General features: G+C 40.7%; 1 protein-coding gene and 1 long non-coding RNA gene across 5 annotated transcripts in view; one reads left to right on the top strand and one right to left on the bottom strand.

The window, feature by feature from the left end:
- The window catches only part of Sorbs2 (sorbin and SH3 domain containing 2), a 328,789-nt gene extending 308,513 nt beyond the window's left edge, over positions 1-20,276 (bottom strand). For both annotated transcript variants that reach the window (XM_031339657.1, XM_031339658.1), the window contains exon 1: positions 19,964-20,276. The gene's annotated coding sequence lies outside the window, so the exon portion shown is untranslated. The remainder of the gene's footprint in view (positions 1-19,963) is intronic.
- LOC116069220 overlaps positions 1-21,832 on the top strand; it is a 48,557-nt gene that overhangs the window by 9,065 nt on the left and 17,660 nt on the right. The gene's annotated exons all lie outside the window — the stretch shown is intronic.

Here is a 21,832-nt window from a genome sequence, read left to right as displayed (position 1 = left end):
TCTAGTTAGGAATCTAGTGGTGTAAGCAGTTTTTCAGATGTTATAGCACATGGTCAAAATGTATTTTACTTTCCAGAGACTCTATAGTTCAAAGTTATAACTGGAAATCAAAGCAAATCACCATTGGAGAACATGAAAAGTAAACTTGTATAGTTATTGTTTTGAAGCATTACTTGTTACAGGATGGCTAGTGGCCTTGTAGGGTTCAGGTGTAGAAGGCTTGGGCTTCAGTGGATAGGTCGAATCATTGGGGCATGCTTGAAACATGAAGATGTGATCTAATCAGTGGGACAACCTATTAGTAGATTCTTAATTTGATGGCATTATGGGTAGCTGGTAGAAAATTTAAGAGTTAAGGGCCTTGTTCAAAAAGGTTGGCCACTAGGGGTACACCACTGTGAGTCATAACATTTAGCCTCTCTCTCCCTCTCAGCATCGTGGCTGATGTGATGAAATCAGTCACCTCATTCACATGCTTCTACTGTTTTGATATCCCACCTTTCCCCAAGGCCAGAACAATGGAACCAGCAGGCCATCAACTCAGACTTTAGTGATCACCTCTAGAAATAGAGTTTCTCATCTCCTAAGGACAAGAATTAAGAGAATGATGTTAAAATGTATGTCTAGGTCTATCCTGACTCAAAATGTATCAGAGATGCATTGAGAAGGACCATCCATCTGTGATGAAACTCTGCTACTGGCTCCTGACTTAACAGCTGTATCGGTGATGCCCAATTAAGCCATGAAACATGGGCCACCACTTCACTTCAATAGGAAACAAGGGATGGGTAAACAGGGAGAGAAGAGGTGAGGAGTATGCTGTACTCACAGAAGAGTGAAAGAGAAAGGGCAGGACTGGCAGCACTGGCCTTCCGAGCTGATACTAAAATCTGGTTCCCTAATTGGCTCTTGATTTGGTCAATAAAGAAGGCAGAAGCCAATTGCTGGGAAGGCGGGACTTCCAGGTCACTGGAGGAAGAGAAAGGACATAGGGCAAAAGGTCTTTCAGCCAGAAAGACTTTGGAATGGAAGAAAGAGGAATACTCCTCCATTGCTGATGGGATTGCAAGCTGGTACAACCACTATGGAAATTGGACATAGTACTACCTGAGGACCCAGCTACCACTCCTGGGCATATACCCAGAAGATACTTCAACATGTAATAAGGACACATGCTCTACTATGTTCATAGCAGCCATATTTATAAATAGCCAGAAACTGGAAAGAACCCAAATGTCCTTCAACAGAGGAATAGTTAACGAAAATGTGGCACATTTACACAATGGAATACTACTCAGCTATTAAAAACAATGACTTCATGAAATTCTTAGGCAAACGGATGGAACTTGAAAATATCATCCTGAGTGAGGTAACCCAATCACAAAAGAACACACATGATATGCACTCTCTGATAAGTGGATATTAGCCCAGAAGATCAGAATACCCATAATATAACTTACAGACCATATGAAACCCATGAAGAAAGATCACACCAAAGTGTGGATGCTTCAGTGCTTCTTAGAAGGCAGAACAACATACTCACAGGAAGAAATATGGAGACAAAGTATGGAGCAGAGACTGAAGGAAAGGCCATCCAGAGACTGCTCTACCTGAGGATCCTTTCCATATACAGTCGCCAAACCCAGACACTATTGTGGATGCCAATAAGTGCTTATTGACAGGAGCCTGATAAGGCTGTCTCCTGAGAGGCTCTGCCAGAGCCTGACAAATACAGAGGCAGATGCTCGTCGCCAACCATTGGACTGAATGCCAGTCCACGATGGAGGAGTTGGAGAAGGGATTGAAGAAGCTGAGGGGGGTTGCAGCACCGGGGAGCGAGCAACAGTGTCAACTGGCCAGACCTCCCGTCCACCTCCCACCCCCAGAGCTCCTGAGGACTGGACCACTAATCAAAGAGTGCACATGGAGGGACCCATGGTTCCAGCTGCATATGTGGCAGAGGATGGCCTTGTTGGACATCAGTGGAAGGAGAGGCCCTTGTGCCTGAGAGTATTCGATGCTTCAGTGTAGGGGAATGCCAGGGTGGGAAGGTGGGAGTGGGGCGGAACCTCATAGAGGCAGGGGGAAGGGAGATGGGATAGGGGGTTTCTGGAGGGGAGACCAGGAAAGGGGATTGCATTTGAAGTGTAAATAAAGAAAATATCTAATAAAAGAAAAAGAAAAAAGTCTTAGCTTGCTGGAAATGCCCCACCACCACCACCAGTGGATGGCTGGAATAGACTAGCTGATAAGGCTAGGGTAGGAGATTCTTCACCCAGCGTTTGTGTGATCTGGCAAGTTCTAAATTAGTAAAGCTGTCTAGTGTTTTTCTCCCACGAAGCTAAGGTGGGCAGGACAACAAAAGCATCCAGGGCGATAGGTGGTGGCTTGGCGAAGCTAGCCAGAGCTAGCTAGGAAGAACGAACAAATTGGAAGTGAGGCTGGGGCAGCTGATCCCATCTTGGTGCTAAGCTGGGAGTCCAGGCTTCAGTCCTGGGCAAAGGAGCCAGTATGCTTTTAAAAATTACCTGCAGCAGGTCTTGGTAGTGTTGATCTACTCCTTCATGTAATCCTTTCTGTTCAGGGCGACTAGAAGACTATTCATGCCTTCTGATTTCGCCCATGGCTTCTTCAGTTCGCAGTGTCATTTTTTTTTCTAGAGAACATACTCACCACAGTACTTCTATTTAGATATTTCCAATGACTCCCACATCATAGGTGTTAGGAACAGCTAACACTTCATAGCTCAGATACTCCTGAACACCTAGGAATTCTGCCATTCTGATTCTCTCTCTGTCTCTGTCTCTGTCTCTCTCTCTCTGTCTCTGTCTCTCTCTCTGTCTCTTCCTGTCTCTCTGTCTCTGTCTCTGTCTCTCTGTCTCTGTATCTGTCTCTGTCTCTCTCTGTTTGTGTGTGTGTGTGTGTGTGTGTGTGTGTGTGTGTGTGTATGTCCCCTTGTCTCATCTGTTCTACCTCAATGCTCAAATTGTGTGCATGAACTCCAAGTTGTATGATTATCTCAAATGGCTTGTCCTGGTCTCTATATCTTGCTACTATTACCACACCCTTGGCTGTTTCTAAAAAACCCTATACATATCCTCTCTGAGAATTGTTTCTTATCTTAGGCAAGGTATTCTAACATTTTTTGTTCAACTGCTTCTAATATTCCTGAGCATCCCAGTGCACGAACAGTGTACATTAGTATAGCTCTTCAGGAACTACCTTTTTATCCAGCTACATGGATTCCATAACCCTGGTACTGCCTGCCTTCATTATCTCCTTGCTTTCCCCTGCTCCTTCCTTGTGACTTTGTCTACTAGCCTGGCTCTCTATGTTTGCTTCAAGGCATAAAGATGACCTAAAAGCATGCAGACTTTCTGAAAGAGCTCAGTTGAGCAAATGCCTATGCATTACAAAGTAGATTTCACATTACTTGTCAAATCTAACAGATTTCTTCATAAACATTCTTTGTAAAGTTATTTATCTGTTTTTATGCATTTGATAGTTTTGCCTGCACTTATGTCTGTGCACCATGTGCTTGGAAGCCAGAAGAGGAAATCAAGTTTCTTGGCATGAGAATATTAGTGACTCATCATGGAGGTGCTGGGAATTGAACCTGGGTCTTCTGAAAGAACAGCCAGTACTTTCAACCACTGAGCTATCTCTTCAATCCCTTATTAAACATTCATGTTCCCGTCCACCTGACATGACATGTAATCCCATTTTTATCTTTAACCCTTCACCTTCAGTTCTCTGGCCACATGCAGCCCATCAGTTGATTCTGTTCGACAGTTTGCTTTGTAAGAAAATAGAAACACTATGGAAATGTTTACTTTACCTTCTTTCCTAAATATCCTCCTTATCTAAATTTTTCTTTCCTACCATTTTATTCATCTAATCTCTCTACAAGGCAAACTGACCTATGGCCTGCTTCATAGTCTGTTCATTCTACCACTCAGTCAATGTCCTGTGCTGTCATTTACATAGCTCCCAGATGATCAGTGTCTTCCTTTTCACTGGGTGAACCCCAGTGAAAGCACTGCAGGCTCTTGCACCATGAGCATCTTCACTGAAACAAGCTATAATAGTTCCCTGACAGTAACAATGGAATGCACTACTTTCTTGGCTTCCATCGCCCTCTCACTGTTCTTCTAAAGAAGAGCTCATGTTCTCTTTCTCAACTTCACTGCCTCCCTTCCCTGCACATACACTCCAGTGAGGCCTGCATTTCCTTCATTCCAATGAAACTATTCTTCAACAGCAGGCACCAGTGCACTCTCCCTCATCCAATCCAAATAGACATGAAAACCCCCGTCCTTACTTGACCTCTCGGTGACTTTTGAGCTAGATGACCAAATGTTTCTTTTGGAATTGTTTCTAGGCCTTCACAGACTCTCTGCACGTCACTGTCAGTTCTCTCAGGCTCCCTCTAGACACGAAGTGGGAAGACTTTCACATTGGTTCTTGGACTTTCACCCTTCCCTTTCCTTTAGTGACCTGAAATGATACCATGGTGTAAATGTGTAAACAATAACTTCCAAATGCCCATCTCTAGTCTCAACTTCTCAGTTCATCTTCAGAAGGTGCAGTCCATGGCCACCTCTCCTCCTGTATGACCAGAAGGGACTCAAGTGGACCAGCACCTAAACAGAAATACTGATGTTCGCCTCTACAGAACGATTGACTTCTGAAATTCTCTTTCTACCATTAGCACTTTGTTCCTCCCCTTGTCTATAGCTTCTTTTACCACGGTACATTAGAATCCTACTACATCTCTCCACATTCATAGCCATGACCTTACCAGCTCTACCCAAGCCCCATCATCCTTCACGGGGCTGTGCCTTTACATCCTCCATGGCCTCTCTCATTGCAAATTTTTTTCTATGCTTTACAATCAAGTAATGAACCCCAAAAGCAAATGTATCATTCTCCTGTTTAGAACCTCATAAGAGCTGGGTTGCAAGTCTTTTCCTGCTCTGGGGGTCTTTATCCTTGTTCTTCCCTCTGCTAAAGCACCCACTACTCTTTGTGGCTGTACATAAATACTTCCTTCCTGTTCATCACCCAGGGTTCTCGGGTTCTCTCCCTGTGTCTTTTCTTTTTCCTTTTTTTTCATTTTTCAGAACTCTGAGGCGCTGCAGCTGTTTACTTTCTAACTCAGCAGTTTTCAAACAGGAGAGATTTTTGCCTCCCAGGGATCTTTTTCACAAGGTTAGAGTCATTTGGGGTTATCATTACCAGGAAGTGTGCCTAGCATGAGTAAGTGGAGGCCAAAGGCACGGCTAAACACTTTATGATGCACAGAGCATCCCTTTATAGGGAAGATTTATCTAGACACCACAGATGCTAATTGGACTGGAGCAGGAAGCCATGCACGGATGCTTTATTATCACCCTTCAGCGATCAGCACGGCAAAGGCTAACATTTATTTCAGACTTAAATGCATCATACCCTGTTTAAACTTTTTACAGGGGCTACTCTCATCAATCTTCACATATAAACAACCATAAGAGGAAGGTCCTATTTTCTGTGTCACACTGATAGTACTGGGGCATGAAAAGGTGAAGAGTCTTTCTCTGGGTCAGGTTGGAGGGCTGTGATTTGAATCCAGACTGTCTGGCTCCTTTCACCCTTCTATTATAGGGCCGTGAAATTATATTTTTCCTATATGTTATTTGTCTTCTCCCTCTACTATATAATCTCTATGAGAAGAGTACATGTGTTGCTCTTGTTTATCCCTCTTCTAACCTCTATGTCTAGACATGTTAGCTATAAAAAAAAAAATCTCAAATAATGAACAATTCTGAGTGCCTTCCCAGTTTTGTATCCAAGGATTCTTGCTTTTTAAAGAGAGTCCACTTCTCAATTCCTGACGTCCTTTCTGACTCTGAGACATTCTGTTCTCTGTCTCTAATTTAGCCCACGCTCATCCTCAGGTCTGACTTTTTCCTCCTAATGCTTCCATCAACACTTGAACAACAATACCTCATTCCCACTTGTGTCTCAAAGTCTACATAATATGTTTTAGGTCCATAGAACCACAGAGTAGTTCTAGAAGAAACAACTTTAAGAAGTCAACATTTTCTAGTTATATGTTTTATACAGAGAAAAATAAGACTCAGATAAACTAAGCAATGCAAAAATTCAGTTTTATCTTGAGAATTTTCATATGATGTTAATTATAATGATAACAGAAAAAGAGAATCTGTGGAAATTCTTTTGGAAAGAAATTTGGAAAGAACTCTGACTATATGCCTACTCAAGTGAGCTTTTCTATCTCTTCTTTAAATAGTGTAGAATTTCTCCTTACATCATCTCTCCATCTCATATTTTCTTTAGTTTTTAAATTTTTTGCTTTATATGGATTAAATAGGTGTCTTGCTTGCATGTGTGTATGTGCACTTTGTGCATGTGGTACACACAGAAGCAAGAAGACAGTATCAGGTCCCCTGGAACTGGAGTTAAAAAGAGATGTGAGCTCCCATATGTGTGCTAGAGTCCAACCCAAATCCTCTGGAAGGGCCATGTCTTAGTCACTGTTCTATTGTTGTGAATAGACAGCATGGCCAAGTCAACTTATGTAGTAGAAAGCATTCAGCTGGAGGCTTGCTTAAGTCCATTATGATCATGACAGAGAACATGACAGAATGTAGTGATGATGCTGGAGAAGTAGCTGAGAGCTACATCTTGATCCACAAGGAGAGAGAGATGGGGACAGAGGGAGACTGGGTCTGGCGTAGGCTTTTTTGAAGCCTCAAAACCCAACCCCCCAGTGACACTCTTCCTCCAACGAGGTCACACTTCCTCCAGCAAGGCCACATCTACCACATCTATATGAACCCATGGGGATCATTCTTATTCAGACCAACACAAGCTACCAGAGTTTGTAACCTCTGCACCATCTCTCCAGTCCCCATTTCATATTTTCTACATTCCTAACACTCAGGGCAATGTATCTGGTGCTTCTATCTCTTTTTTTATTAGATATTTTCTTTATTTACAAGTCATATGATTTCTCCTTTCCCAGTTTCCCCTCCAAAAACAAAACAAAACAACAAAAAAAAACAAAAAACAAGAACAAACCCCTGTTGCCTCCCCCCTCCCCCTGCTTGCCACTCCACCCTCTCCCACTTATTGGCCCTGGCATTCCCCTATACTGGGGCACAGAACCTTCAGAGGGCCAAGGGCCTCTCCTCCTATTGATGAGCAACTTTGCAATCCTCTACTATACACATGCTGCCAGAGCAGTCAGTCCCACCATATGTACTCCTTGGTTGGTGGTTGAGTCCCTGGGAGCTCTGAGGGTACTAGTTAGTTCATGTTGTGGTTCATCCTAAGGGGCTGCGCTTGTATCTCTTAAATACAATTTCTGTCTTTCTTATTGTTTTTCTGTTGAGACTGCTTGATGACTGGTTTGTTGTGATGCTTTTGAGTTGGGGTCTTATTCTGTATTCCAGGCTTGCCTTTAATTTGGGGCACTTTTCTTACCTGTACACTCAGAATGCTAGAGTGGAGGACCTTAGCCGCCACTCCCAGTCCTTCCTGTATTCAGAACCATTGCATCTGTGGTTCTTGTCCTTAGTGCATTGGTAATATAGACAGGAGAGAAGATAATGTTTGTTCTCATCTTGGACCTTCCACTCTGATGCAAACTGGTTCATATTGTCAGAGATAGTTACTGGGGATGGTCTAATGTTTGTTTTTATCTTGGGTCTTCCACTCTGATGCAAACTGGTTCATATTGTCAGAGATAGTTACTGGGGATGGTCACAGCTCTTCACACTGCTCAGTGTGTTTCTGGGAATGCAACAAAAAACAATAGGAGGAACTGTCTGTGGTCAATTTAATACGAAGTGTCCCTCCCAGGCCCCTGTTTTGAATACATGTTCCCTTGGCAGGTGGCACTGTGTTGGAAAGCTCTGAAACTCTTAGAACTTGTGAGATCTTGACGATTTTAATGCAGACCCTGGCATTAGGCTTTTTTGAAGCCTCAAAACCCACTCCCAGTGACTCACTTCCTCCAAGAAGTCCACATCTATCACATCTATATGAGCCTATGGGGGTCGTTCTTACTCAAACCTAGCCTTGCTGTCTGCCTCCAGTCTGTCTCTATGTCAATAGCATCTACAACGTGCCCCTTCCACCATGCTGAGGCCACCCTGATGGGCTCCAATGCTCTGTACGTTTGAGCCAAAATAAATCTCCTGCTCCCCATACTGTTTAATCTAAGTATTTTGGTCCCAGTGATACAGTAGTGACTAATACTGCTTAGTCACATTTGGGGTGCCATACTCCCCAAACAATGAACAGTTACATACTTAATAATCAGGACAAGAGATATATCAGTGAGCAGTTAACCTATGTGTTATCATTTGTATTTTCTCTAATGTAAGTGTTTTAATTCAACACTTGATAAGAGTGATCACCATTGTGTTTAAATGTGTGGAACTGACTTAGTAGCTTGGGTCTCTCCTGCCTCTTGAGAACTTGGTCCCACTGGGCCTGGTTCCTGTCAGAAGACTTTCTTCTGCATCCTCTGCACTATGCATTCAAGTTTCTAGTCTGTGTCCTCTACAGCTTGGAGCCTAGCTGCTAGTTTTCACTGCTTTTATCAAAACAATCTTCTCTTGCTTTCCGACAGTTGTTTAGATCCTGACTAGTGACTCAGAGGTCCCAGAGAGAAGCTCACAGTATATGGCAGGCACCAGATGTCTGTTAGGCATCGATGTTTCATCTCTCACTCCCTTTGCCTCTCAGGCTCAGAGTGGCTTTTGTGGTGTTTCTAGGAGAATGACTTCACTCACAGACCACCACTTCAACACATCCAGAGCAGGTATATCCAGAGACACTTTTTGGATTCTTCAAGCTCTCAATGTAGACAAGCCTCATAGTTATTTAGAACATGATATTACTTTAGAGTAAACTGATGATTGTCAAGAAGAGCTACATTCTTTATAATCTAAGGATCTTTGTAGCTCTCCCCCAGCAAAAGCCATACATGTGCCAGTGATGTCTGCCATTATGGACAGGGACCTTCGGGAGTGAGACCACAAGCTTCCCCACTTAGGAGTCATTGTTCTAAATATGCAAACAGTATCTGCTCAAGCTACAAGAAATAATATCTGTATAGTAGGTTAAAAGGGGAATGGATAAAAAATGCTGTAAATGAATTGTGGTAATGAAACAACTGTGTAAATCCTGATTGCAGGAAGTATTAGAAGACCAAAGTGGGGGCCTGATGAAGGGATAGGAAAGGTTATGTTCTACCTGGAAGCAGCATCATTTAGAAGAGCTTGGCATGGGAAATGTTTGGCAGCTCAGGTAGTTCAAAATGTGTGGAACATAGAACAAGGGTACAGAGACCAAATAGCTGCTTATATAGAGAGATATGATCCAGAAAGACTGAAGTTAATCCACGAGAGGAATTGGAGTCTATTCTGAGCACAAATGGTATTCTAAGCAAAGTTTAGGGAAGCTGTTAACATGAATAAATGTGTCTTCAAAGCTAGCATTTATGTAGATCTTGGAGGGGTAGGCCTAGGGATCTGTTAAAAGGTTATAGCCATAACTGTGACAAATCAAAGCACAATACATTGTTCTGATGCTCTCAGTCAACCAATGGGCTGAGCACAAGGTGTTCCACCCCCAAACCCACAATGGAGGAGCTAGAGCAAGGACCCAAGGAACTGAAGGGGTTTGCAGCTCCATAGGAGAAACAACAATATGAATCAACCAGACCCCCCAGAGCTCCGAGGGACTAAACCACCAAGCAAAGAGTATATATGGAGAGACCCATGGCTCCAGCTGCATATGTGGCAGAGGATGGCCATGTCAGCCATCAATGGGAGGAGAGGCCCTTGGTCCTATGAGGGCTCAATGCCCCTGTGTAGGGGAATGCCAGGACCAGGAAGTGGGAGAGGGTGGGTTGGTGGGAGCAAGGGAAGGGGGAATGAGATAGGGAGTTCTTGTAGGGGAAATGAGGAAGGGGGATAACATTTGAAATGTAAATAAAGAAAATATCTAATAAAAAATGAAAAAAAAAAGGACATGAACAAAAGGTCTTATTTGGCTCTCAGTTATAAAAGAGAGCTGAGGCAGAAACCTGAAGGCAGGAACTGAAGCTTTTAATAGAGGGAGACCACAGGCGAAGATGCAGAGGCATAGGCTTTAATGACTTGCTTTTAGCTTCTTCTCAGCTAGCTTCCTTACACCACCCAAGGCCTCTGCCCAGGAGTGGTGCCTCCCATAGTGGGCTAGGACCACCTCCATCAATTAACAATAATGAAATAAATGCCCACAGACATGCCTATAGGACAATCTGATGGGGGTAATTCCTCAACTGGACTGTGTCCAGTCTCCAACCAAAGCCAGGCATCAAATCTGTGAATGGATATAAAGGAGAGATTGGGGAAAATGGGTTGAGAAGAACAATAAACCTACACGTATTATTTTTCTAAATGTTGTTGTCTGAAAGAATCGGAAAATATACAAGGTATACAATTTTTTTAAAAGATTTGTTTATTTATTATACATAAGTACAGTTTTGCTGTCTTCAGATACATCAGAAGAGGGCACCGGATCCCATTACAGATGGTTGTGAGCCACCATGTGGTGGCTGGAAATTGAACTCAGGACCTCTGGAAGAGCAGTCTGTACTCTTAGCCGCTAAGCCATCTCTCCAGCCCACAAGGTATACAATTTAAAATCCAAGTTAGACATGGATATGAACTACAGAAGAACCACTATATGGTGTTGCTGGGACAGTTATCTTCCAACACATTTCAATTTGGTAGATGGCTTACTGATTAAAATATCAGCAAAGGGATTATAATATAAATCAAAACAAAGAGATGGATGAATCTTGCATCTCCCTATCCACTAGATGTCTTATGAAATAATACACTCATTTTTTCAAAAAGTATCAATGTTATAAATTCACTGGGCTCATGTTAACCCAACTTTTTCACATGGACATGTGCTACAGCATAGACTTTTTAAATGCAGAATACCAAGAAAAGTTGCGGTTAGCATATTATCTCATGAAATGGGTAAAACATTTACTTTAGTTATATAAAATACAAACTTATAGCCTATGGGATTGTGCAAAGTACAAAAATAATCTTTTATCAATAACTGCATGTTTGTCCAATGCAGAGTGGTCAACCGTGAAACCATATACACACAAACAACAAAATCAGACTTAAAATCAGACTCAGTAGGTTTTATATATGTATGTGTGTGTGTGTGTGTATAGTATGCATGTATGTGTGTGCATGTGTGCATGTGTGTATGTATGTATGTATGCATGTATGTATGTATCTATGTAACATCCTTAGCTTGAGGATGGGGGAAATGGGAGGAGCTTGAGGAAGCTAACTGGGAGGGGCTGGAGGAGGAAAGGAAGGGCAGAAGTGATATAATTCTATTTCAAATCAAAGCATTTTTAAAAGTAACTGGTTTTGAATTTAAAAAATAGTCTGAAACTTCTCCCTAGACTTTGAGCAGACTGATAGCTCACATCTTTTAAATGCCATAGACTTCAGGTATGCATCCAGATAAAGGGTTTATAGATATATATAAATATATATCTATAAATATATATATGTATATATATATATATATAGCATTTATAGATTTTCCTTTTTCAATTTTCTTGAATTCTTCTATCTTTTCCCCTCTCATCACATCCTGAACAACATAGCCTAAGCACATGATTAGATGTCAATAAGCTCAGTAACTCCCCTGCTGTAGTAACGGGACACACTGGAATACTGGCCACAGGTAAGGAAACCTCACAGTTCTTAACTCACTTAACCTAGAATGGAAAGGCTTTGTTTATTCTACTTTCTTAATTTTCTTTGCTTTTTAATTTCTTAATTTGCCTGTAGTTTCAAACTCTGAGGGTGACATCAGGCTTTTCTCTACCAAAGTAACACATTCAACTTTTTCTAGCCCAGGCTAGGAAGGCATACCTCAGCAGAGTGAGGAAAGGTATAAACAATATCCACTAAGTCTTCTAGGTTCCAACTATGTGGTCTAAAAGAAGCCCAAGCACTTCTGTTAACTCATTTACAAAATGGGATTTAGAACCCTCCTTCCCATATTTTGAGTTTTTAAAAGTTTAATTAAACTCATTTATATAATATGCTTAAAACATGGACCCAAGTTCTAGCTAAAGAGAAAATTGTTAATTTGAGTGTGAATGGTTCTTTTCTCTTCCTCTTTTTATCATCATCATTATCACTATCATCATCATCACCATTATCATCATCATCACTATATTTTTCATTATTTAAGATAATTTTAAATACAAATATATATTTGATTGTATTCTTCTCTTCCTCCAAGTCCTCCAGATCCTCTTCCCCTTCCTACCCACTCAGACTTAAAAAGTCAAAAACAACAACACAGCCCCCCAAGACCATGAAAACTCAATAAAACCACTTCCAAAAAAATCACCACTCTATAACCAAATAAAAGACACACACACACACACACACACACACACACACACACACACACAAGAATGCATGTGCACATGCACACACACAAAACCAAAACTAAAACCAAAACCAAACAAAACATGTGGAGTCCAATTTCATGCTATTAAACTACTACTGAACACGAAGCCTACCCTGGTGTGGTTGATATACCTAGCACCTATCTGTTGAAGAAAACTCATTTCCCCCTCCCAGCAGATATAAGTGATGGTTCGTTTGTTAACCTTTACCCAGTGGCTGGGCATTTATCCATTCATTTATTCATTTGTTCTTAAAAAAAATACAACAAAATAAAATGTAATAAGTTAAAACAAAACTGTCATGTCAAATTAGGGTAAAACAAATCAACAGAAGGAAAAGAGCTTAAGAGAAGACACAAGAATCAGAGACCCACTGTTGGCACACTTTGGAATCCCATAAACCAGAAACCATAATACCTACACAGAAGATCTGATACAGATATGCCCAGGCCCTGTGCATATTGCCTTGGTAACTGTTTCATTTTTATCTAAGTTATCTCAGCAGATTCTTGAGGAAATAAAACCTCTGTTTGATGCATCCTATATTCTTCCTACATGAATTCTCAAATGTGTCTTCTCTGTTAATTTATATCTCTCATCAGACCATCAATATTTGTCTGAATTTATCTAGTCTCCATTAGAGCATATAGTTTTTTAAGGTCTTCCCCCAACTCCTCTGTTTTGCTTTGCTTATGAAACATTTTTTTTCTATAGTTCATGGGTCCTAGTCTTTCCTTAAATTATGTTTTTATACTGAGAAACGGTGTCATATTGCTAATATGCATTAGTCAACCCCCATCTCTTTTTCTCATTAATTATCTCACTTGTTCTTCATCTATCATTTCATTTACACATGTACACTTCTCTACTCTCTAATAGTCCAGATGTAGTAACGAAGATGGGTAGTATACTGTGGTGCATTCATGTGGTAATTTGAATACTTTTGGCCCCCATATACTCATCTGTTTGAATGCTTGGCCCATAGACGGGGGATCATTAGAAGGTATAGCCCTGTTAGAAGAATTCTAACAATTCATAATGATTCTCAATATTTAATTAGGTAACATAAAACTTTTTTACCTGACACATTACCATGTGTCACAGGTGAGACAGGTTTTCTTCAGTTATACAGAATACCACCACCAGGCATGATGGTATATATCTGTAGTCCTAATACTTAGGAATGGAGAGTGCTTTAGGGATAGTTCTGATGCTAAGGTCCTCTTTCCCAATTGGCTCTTGATTTATCAGTAAAGAAGCTGTGGGCCAATTGCTAGGTGGAGGGAATAGGTGGGACTTCTGGGTCCCCAGAAGTGAGGAGAGAGAGAGAAGGAGAGAAAGAGAGAGAGAGAGAGAGAGAGAGAGAGAGAGAGAGAGAGAGAGAGAGAGAGAGAGAGAGAGAGAGAGAGAGAGAGAGAGAGAGAGAGAGAGAGAGAGAGAGAGAGTTAGCAATGCTTCTGAGAGAGAAAAGGTAGCAAGCCATGTGAGATCTTGGATCAAGTGACCACAGGCCACTCCTATAGGCAGTCAGTTGGGGAAGCCTAGCTGGGACTAGATGTAACTGAGCAACTAAAGTTGACTGGTACACAGGTGCAAAGATAAGAATATTAATAAGGGCATGCTTCTCCAGGTGGGAGATAAGTACCATCCAGCAATTGTGTCAAAAAGGCAAGTTGAAATTGAACAACTGTGTGTGTCTGTGTTTTGACCCTCATATTCAATATTCTCTGGAGCAGAGTGGTGGCTTGTAGTGTAGTACATTCCAGGAACTTAGACAAGGTAGCAAAAGCTACATACAACAGACTGCTTTGAGTTCTTGGCCAGCCTGGAGTACATAAAAAATTCAAGGCCAGCCAGGCTATACAAAAAGACTATGTTTCAAAAGTAATAATAGTCATCAGAAAAGAGATGTAAGGTTTCAAACAAAGACAATAGGAACTTCAAAGAAAACCCTGGATTTGAGACAATTTTGGGAATTTAATTGACAATGTCAACATTATCAAAATGCTCAGTGGCATTTTGTTCTCATGACACTGTGGTCTGACATGCCTTGTGATGACTGGAGAGGGAGAGGAAGGATGAAGGCATTTTTCTACAAAACGTAATTGGTTCTGTCAAGAATACTTTAAGAATAAGGTTTGCAGGGTCTATTTTGATACAGTCTTGGCTCTGATGAATGAAATGAAATTAGGCCTAGGACATGTTATAGTTTTTGTGAAAGGAGGTAGAAGGTGAGGCCAGAGTGATTGACAGAAGTCTATTTCAATACAGGATGAAGACTACAAGGCAACATTTTTATAAGTTACTTTGAAGAAACTACTGAGTCCATTCAAATATTTACCTAGTGCTTGAATGAACTCAACAGAGTAGCAAAGAATTGTTAAAAGGCCCTTAGGGGGAGAGGCAGTAATGATTCTTGAAAAAAGAGCCAGGATAAATACAAATCTCTATTGGGTGTTATGTATATATGTATGTGTGTAAGTGTGTGTGTGTGTGTGTAAGTGTGTGTGTGTGTGTGTGATGTGTCTTTCTGCATGTCTCTTTGTGTATGCACACATGTTAGAGAACAACCTTAGGTGTCATTCTTTGTGAGATGCTCACTTTGTTTGCTGAGACAATGTCTGTCATTGGCCTGGAGTTTCAAATTCAACTAGCCAATGAATCCTAGCCAGGGATCCTCCTGTTTCCACTTTTCAGTACTAGGGTTAAAACAAGGATTTCCCTCCCTGACAAGCTGTGTGTGTGTGTGTGTGTGTGTGTGTGCGTGTGTGTGTGTGTGTGTGTGTTGATGGAACTCAGGTGTTCATACCTGTGTTTACAACCTGGCCAATCCTCTAGTCCCAATACTTAATTTTTGATATATATCATTACTCATTGAGGGTCTTCTTTACCAACATAATCTATTGTTTCCTCTAGGAATAGATCGACTAGGCTTTTGAGGGACACTTGAGATTCTGTACTATGACCTGTGTCAACAGCAAGTGACTATCTCTGTTCTATGGTGCTGAGTAAAAGGGGAAGGTGGGTGTTTCTGTGAACTGAATACAAATGGAACAGAGCCCCAAATGGTCTACAAAGAAGCTGAACATTCACAAAATGAAGGCATTGAGAGGTTTCCTTTGTGTCTGCTGAGAGGAAAACCATTGAAAGCATTTAAAGCTGGGAGAGAAGGAAGGAATCTTAGACTGACTGACTCTCAGGTCATAAACCTAGATTCTATCTTCAAATGAGCTTCACTGACATCATCCTAAACAAAACAAGACAAACTTTGGTAGTAGTCCAAGAAAAAAGCTTCATTGTTTTCCATTACCTGCCTGAAAGGGATTTTATAACTGGTCGTTAACAGGTACTTGCATCACATCACTCCCTTGGACGTATTACAGTGAACATGTACTTGGCTTGGTCCACAGTCCACACGAAGATGCCAGGATGAGACACAAGTAGAGAGTTCAAGTCGTTGTAAGGGACTGGAAAGGGACTGCTCATAGTAAGCTTGGAAATACCTTTATATGTTTTCCAGTATTGAGTAGGGTTGATCATAGTGGTTCAGGCAGAAAGCCCTTCATCTGATTCTAGAGGTCCAACTTATTGCTTGGCTAATGCTGCAGTCTCCACTAACGTTAGAAGCTAACTTCCACCTTCCCTGAGGTGGAAGACATTTCTGGTATCCCTTTGGCCTGATCTTAGCCATTCTTTCCACCAATGTACATTCTGGATTTGGCCTTTACACAGATGAGACTGACCTAGCACTTTATCAATGTACATTCATTTTTCAGAATAGCTTGGGATCAGCTCAATTCTCTGGCACTTGTGAGTCCATGAAGATGCCTGGGCAGAGTAACCTGAGATGGTTGAATGCTATTAAACCAAAATGACTTTTTCCTTGACTTACAGATTTAAATTTTCTTTCTGACTGAGTTTCTATATGTAACCCAAGCTGGCCTAGAGTGAGTGATCCTCTGCTCTCTGAGTGCTGGGATAATGAAGATGCACCATTGTGTCTGGCCCCATATCTTACCGTGGGGTCACTTTATCTTCCATGTAACTTTGGTGGGTGTTAGCTCAATGTTAATACAGCCATGCACATCTCAAGAAAGGAATGGTGTTAATGCCTTCAATAAAATGGAATATGTCCTGTGTCACAGTAGTAGATTTGAAAGCATGGTCTATCTTTTCCTTGGAAGAATTCCAATATGGTAAGGAAACAAAACTTACAAAACTAAGGCAGCATACTATCATAAATACTAGGCAAGAAAAAGCTAACATAGTTTTTTGTGATGTACCTTCACGCAGAGTCCTTTGCATTGCAGTGAGATTAGAGATTTCACTGGACAATTATAATATGGACTTCTCTAAATCAGATCACTCTCATAGATGAGGGACTAAGCAGAATTATCATGAAGCTGGACATGATCAAAGAGACATGCAGGAGAAACCTTGAAAATGGAGAGTTGGCCAGATACCCGAGTTAGAAGATCATTCTTGCTGTTGTACTTGGAGTCTAGCTTGTACAGGACCAAAGCTAATTTTCACAGACATGATTCTTCACAGTATTCCTTGCATGCCCTTTGACAAAAGTTAGTATAAGAACAAAATAAAACTTTTACTTTGTCTCTTAAACTGAGGGTCCTTTCCCTTGGGCCAGTAGTCAGTTCCTGCTACATACATCAAAGTGATAGCTTAAGGCAAATATTCTTATAGGTGACCAAGAGAAACAAAACAAAACAAAACAAAACAAAAACCATGTATGTCATGCTTCTCTCCAACATTGCTGCCTACCTGGGGGTTTGGTGTTATTTTGGACTGGCAACCCAACTTCCTTTGTAGTTATTGATTGTTATCTGGGCATCTTGGAATATATTTTCCACACCCTGCTCTTTCCGTTAGCTTTTCTCTTTTGTATTCTTTCTCCCTGGTATTCTCATTGTTCCTTCTCAGGACTTTGTTACCTACTCAGCAAGGTCTAGTAGGCAACCTCTCTCAGGTCCTTACAAAACACAGCCAGGTAATAACAACTTATTGTCTTCTTTCTGAGGTAATTGCATTTACATAGGATTCAAGAGCATCATACTGAAAGTAATGCTCTCAGCAGGTAGAAGTCTGGTGTTAAATGAGAGATGTAGGAGTACTGGGGAATGGTGGGGGAGAGGGGGAGTGAGGACAGGTAAAGAGACACTACAGCACTTCAGACTTTTCTGAAGTCTCAACTGGACTAAGTTCCACTTCTAAAGGAGAAATTTCTGTAGCCATTTTTTTTATTGTAATATAATTAGATCATTTCATCCTTTCCCTTCTTTCCCTCAGACCCCTCCCATGCACCCAACCCCATCTCTCTCAAACTCATGACCTCTTTTTTTATACATGGACTCCTAAATATGTAAATGTAACTTACTTAGTCTGTATACTGTTTCCTGTATGTATCTATATGGTCTCACAGCTGACTGCCTGGTATTGGATAACCAATCAGGGGACTCTTCCTGGAGAAGACCATCTCTCCCACTCTAACAGGGAGGGGGGAGTATAAGGGTTCTCAAAGGAAGGATTTTGTCAGTGCCAATGAACGAAAGTCAACCTGCTCTAATGTCCTCATAACAATGTCCTTATTTTATTATAAGAACTATGTATTTTTATGTAGGCTTCTTATAATTCTCATAAGCCAGTAAAGTAAGTCTTGTCCCCTCTCCTCTTCCCCAGTTTACACAGGAAGTGGGACTTTCTGGTGTCAAGGCTATACCTCAGGTTTCTCTCCTCTAATGCCTCTTGGGGGATGCCTTGTTCTTTTACCTCTCTAAGATTACTTCCTGCTTTTCTTTTCCATTAGCAAAAAGAGACTTATGCCATCCCATGTACAACATTACTTATAGCCAAGTTCAGGATGCTGACCTTGTGTGTGATCTCATGTGCTACCAGATGCCAGGTACCATTGCCATTCATCAAAGTTGTTAGTGGACTCCCTGTGGGCATCCTGTTAATTTTTAATTCACCTTCTCAGAAGCAATGCCCAGGTAGTAAGAAATAAGATTTTCCCACATAGGAAAAATAATCTTGGTTTACTTTACTGCTGATTTTTTAATGTTACAAATTAGAGTTTAAATTTTTACAGTTTTATCACTAGTTTTATGGCTTATGATTATTAGGTAGTGATTTTCAAAAAAAAAAAAAAAAGAATATTAGATCTAAATACCAGTTTGACTTGAGTTTCACACTTGGTAAGTAGAATCATTCATTCACATTTGAATAGAGCAACCCAAAATGCCAAAGACTGTCATGATAACATAACTGATAACTTTACACAGTTAAGTATACTTAGTTCCACAGACAATAATTAAGTGAATTAAAAGTAATAAGATACCACATTTGAAAATACAGAAACTCTAGCAATGCTTTAACATCTAAAACAACAACAACAACAAAAGCCCTTTAATAATTAACTCTACAAAGATGCTATATTGCTTCCCCCGAAAAGGTCAGCTGATGCATGACTTCAGATGTCCCGCAGACGCTAACGCAGAGCTTAACCAGTGAAAGCTTCCATACAATCAACAATTTCCCTTCCTAGGCTTAGATTAAGCCCTCTGTAACATATAGGATAAATAGCCGTGCGAGTGTAAGTCCAGGGAACACCATGGAAGTCCCCGGGTTACCTATTTCTGCTAACATAACTGATGGGCCAAAAGACAAAAGACAGGACACACTCGGAGAAATAAATGCTCCGTGAGCCACTCCATGCCTCATCTAACGCGCGTGTTTCTCAGGGGTCTTTTGTTACTCTGGAGCATATTGAATTATCCTCCCAATTACCTTGGCAACTAAAACAAGGATGATTGCACTAGCTCCCAGTAATAGATGATAATTAAGGCATCTTAATTATTAAGCAGGATTGAAAAGTGTTTTGGTGGTGGTGCTGGTGTGTGTGAGTATGTGTAAATGTGTGTGTGTGTTTTGTTTTTGTTTTGTTTTCTTAATAAACCTTGCATCCTAAGCACAGAGGAATCCGATTACAAGCCAAATTCTTCCTCTACGTTTGATCAGCAGTTTGGAGCTTTTTGTCTCTGAGGCTGGTAGATAATTAGAGAAATTGCAACAACCTTGAAGACACATAGTCCCATTCTTCCCACCCCACCTCCTGCCCTGTATTCTTAGTTATGAAAGTAGCAGAATGTGAAGATTGAAGGCAGCGGTTATGAACCAGCTTACCTTGAGAACAATAGCAACATTAACAAAGAGGCTGTCCTAATAAAGGGTCTGTGCAGCCGCTTAGGCAATGGAAAGTGTCCCTTTTATTCCGCCTAGCGTAGCCTCAGCCAGAGGTTAAGCATTTTAAAGCAAGGATTAGCCAGAGAAGGAACAAAGCGTTACTAGAAAGCAGAAAGTCTCCCCAGCACCAGCCTTCTCTGCTTCTTTCTTAAAAATCATAGGGGCTTAATGTAAAAGAACCAATACCTTCAAGTGAGCACATTCCAGCACAGGGAGGGTTGTCGTGGCAGCTGCTATGCAGAATGAGTTGCTTGGGCATCTATTCCTCTCTTCTTAGATAGGGGCTGCTCGCTGGCTACAGCCACCATAAGAAGCCTTTGCAACAAACGTATATGCGCTGTTCATCCGCAACTGAAGGAGACTAAGCAGCTGGGTTTGGTGCTGCTCGCCTGCAGGCGTTGGATCTTTAGACCCTCTTCATCTGATTGGCTGCCTCCTCGTCTCCGCACACTCCTCTGCCTTAACCTTTGCCTATGCTCAATATATTTCCCCTAGGGATACAGTCAGAGAATTGCCCATTAGGGAATCTGTGCCAGGTTAAGTTGAGCTGGTTTAAAGAACCAGTGACGTGATTCTCTATGATTGTGTCTACGCTTAATTTTCCAGGGTTTTGGGTAATCTGCCTACCTAGGAGATGTGGGGATAAGGTAGCAGGAGTGGTTTTATGTTACCTCCCCGAAAATGTCACGAGGCTAACACCTGCATGGCATGCACTGAAGTGATCAGGTGGCTCTTTGCAGCACAGCTTGTCTGGATAATCAACCTTAAATCCAAACAGATGGGGATGACAGAAAATATTAAGAAGGTTATTAAAAATGCTAGGAGACACAGTTGGATAACTACACAGAAGCCACCTCAAGAATGTATTATGAATCGCTTACACAAAAGGTTTTTACCATATTTATAATTTATTTTACACAGTACTGATACAAAATACATAAAAATTTATGACAGAACTTAAGCCTTTATCAAGGTGCCTAGAGAAAAATGTAACAGAAAAAAAAAACTTTACTTTCTGAAACTACTAAACCCAAGTAAAGAATCAAAAATTATACCTTTATCTTTATATGTTAGGTTTGAATTGGTCAAGAGCTTCAGGTATTGAAAAATAATAATTTATATATACTATATATTTTATACTATATTATATATATACAAACACATACATGTGTGTATATATGTGTATGTTTATATGTGTATATGATATGTATATTATGTGTGTGTGCATAAACATGTATGTATACATATGCATACATGTACACACATCACATAAAAGGCTTTAGAATGAAGAGAGTGAATTGATCTCACACATTTAAAATTTTCTCTTCCAAAACCTCACCAAAAAGATCACAAAGTTTTTAACTTTGAAAATCTTTATCTAAAAGGACAAAATGATGAGAAAAATAGTAACCAAATTTAGAAAATCAGGAAGCAGATAGACAAGTGGTTAGAGGACTGAGAATGCACTAAATCTTCAACCAGCACAGGGTAATCAAGAAGCAACGACATTTACACATTTACAGCTACCAGTACTCCCCAACTCCATAATCTTTGATTGACAGCATACTTGAGCTGTGGAAAAGGGGATGAAGGTGGGGCCAAATTACAGTAAATGAAGCTTGGGTGTGGCAGCAGACCCCTGTTATACCAGCTAGAAACTGGAAACAACCCAGATGTCCCTCAACAGAGGAATGGATACAGAAATTGTGGTATATTTACACAATGGAGTACTACTCAGCTATTAAAAACAATGAATTTATGAAATTCTTAGGCAAATGGATGGATCTGGAGAATATCATCCTGAATGAGGTGACCCAATCATAAAAGAACACACATGGTATGCACTCACTGATAAGTGGATATTAGCCCAGAAGCTCAGAATCCCAAAATACAATCCACAAATCACATGAAACTCAAAAAGAAGGAAGACAAAAGTGTGAATACTTCGATCCTTCTTAGAAGGGGGAACAACAGATTGGGAAAAGATCTTCAACCAATCCTATATCCAGGGAAGGGAGATATCATTTGAAATATAAATAAAGAAAATATCTAAAA

Source organism: Mastomys coucha, unplaced genomic scaffold (genome assembly GCF_008632895.1).
Source record: "Mastomys coucha isolate ucsf_1 unplaced genomic scaffold, UCSF_Mcou_1 pScaffold22, whole genome shotgun sequence".
Lineage (NCBI taxonomy): Eukaryota > Metazoa > Chordata > Mammalia > Rodentia > Muridae > Mastomys > Mastomys coucha.
The sequence above is the reverse complement of the archived record's forward strand: the minus strand, read 5'-3'. Positions and strand labels throughout refer to the sequence as shown.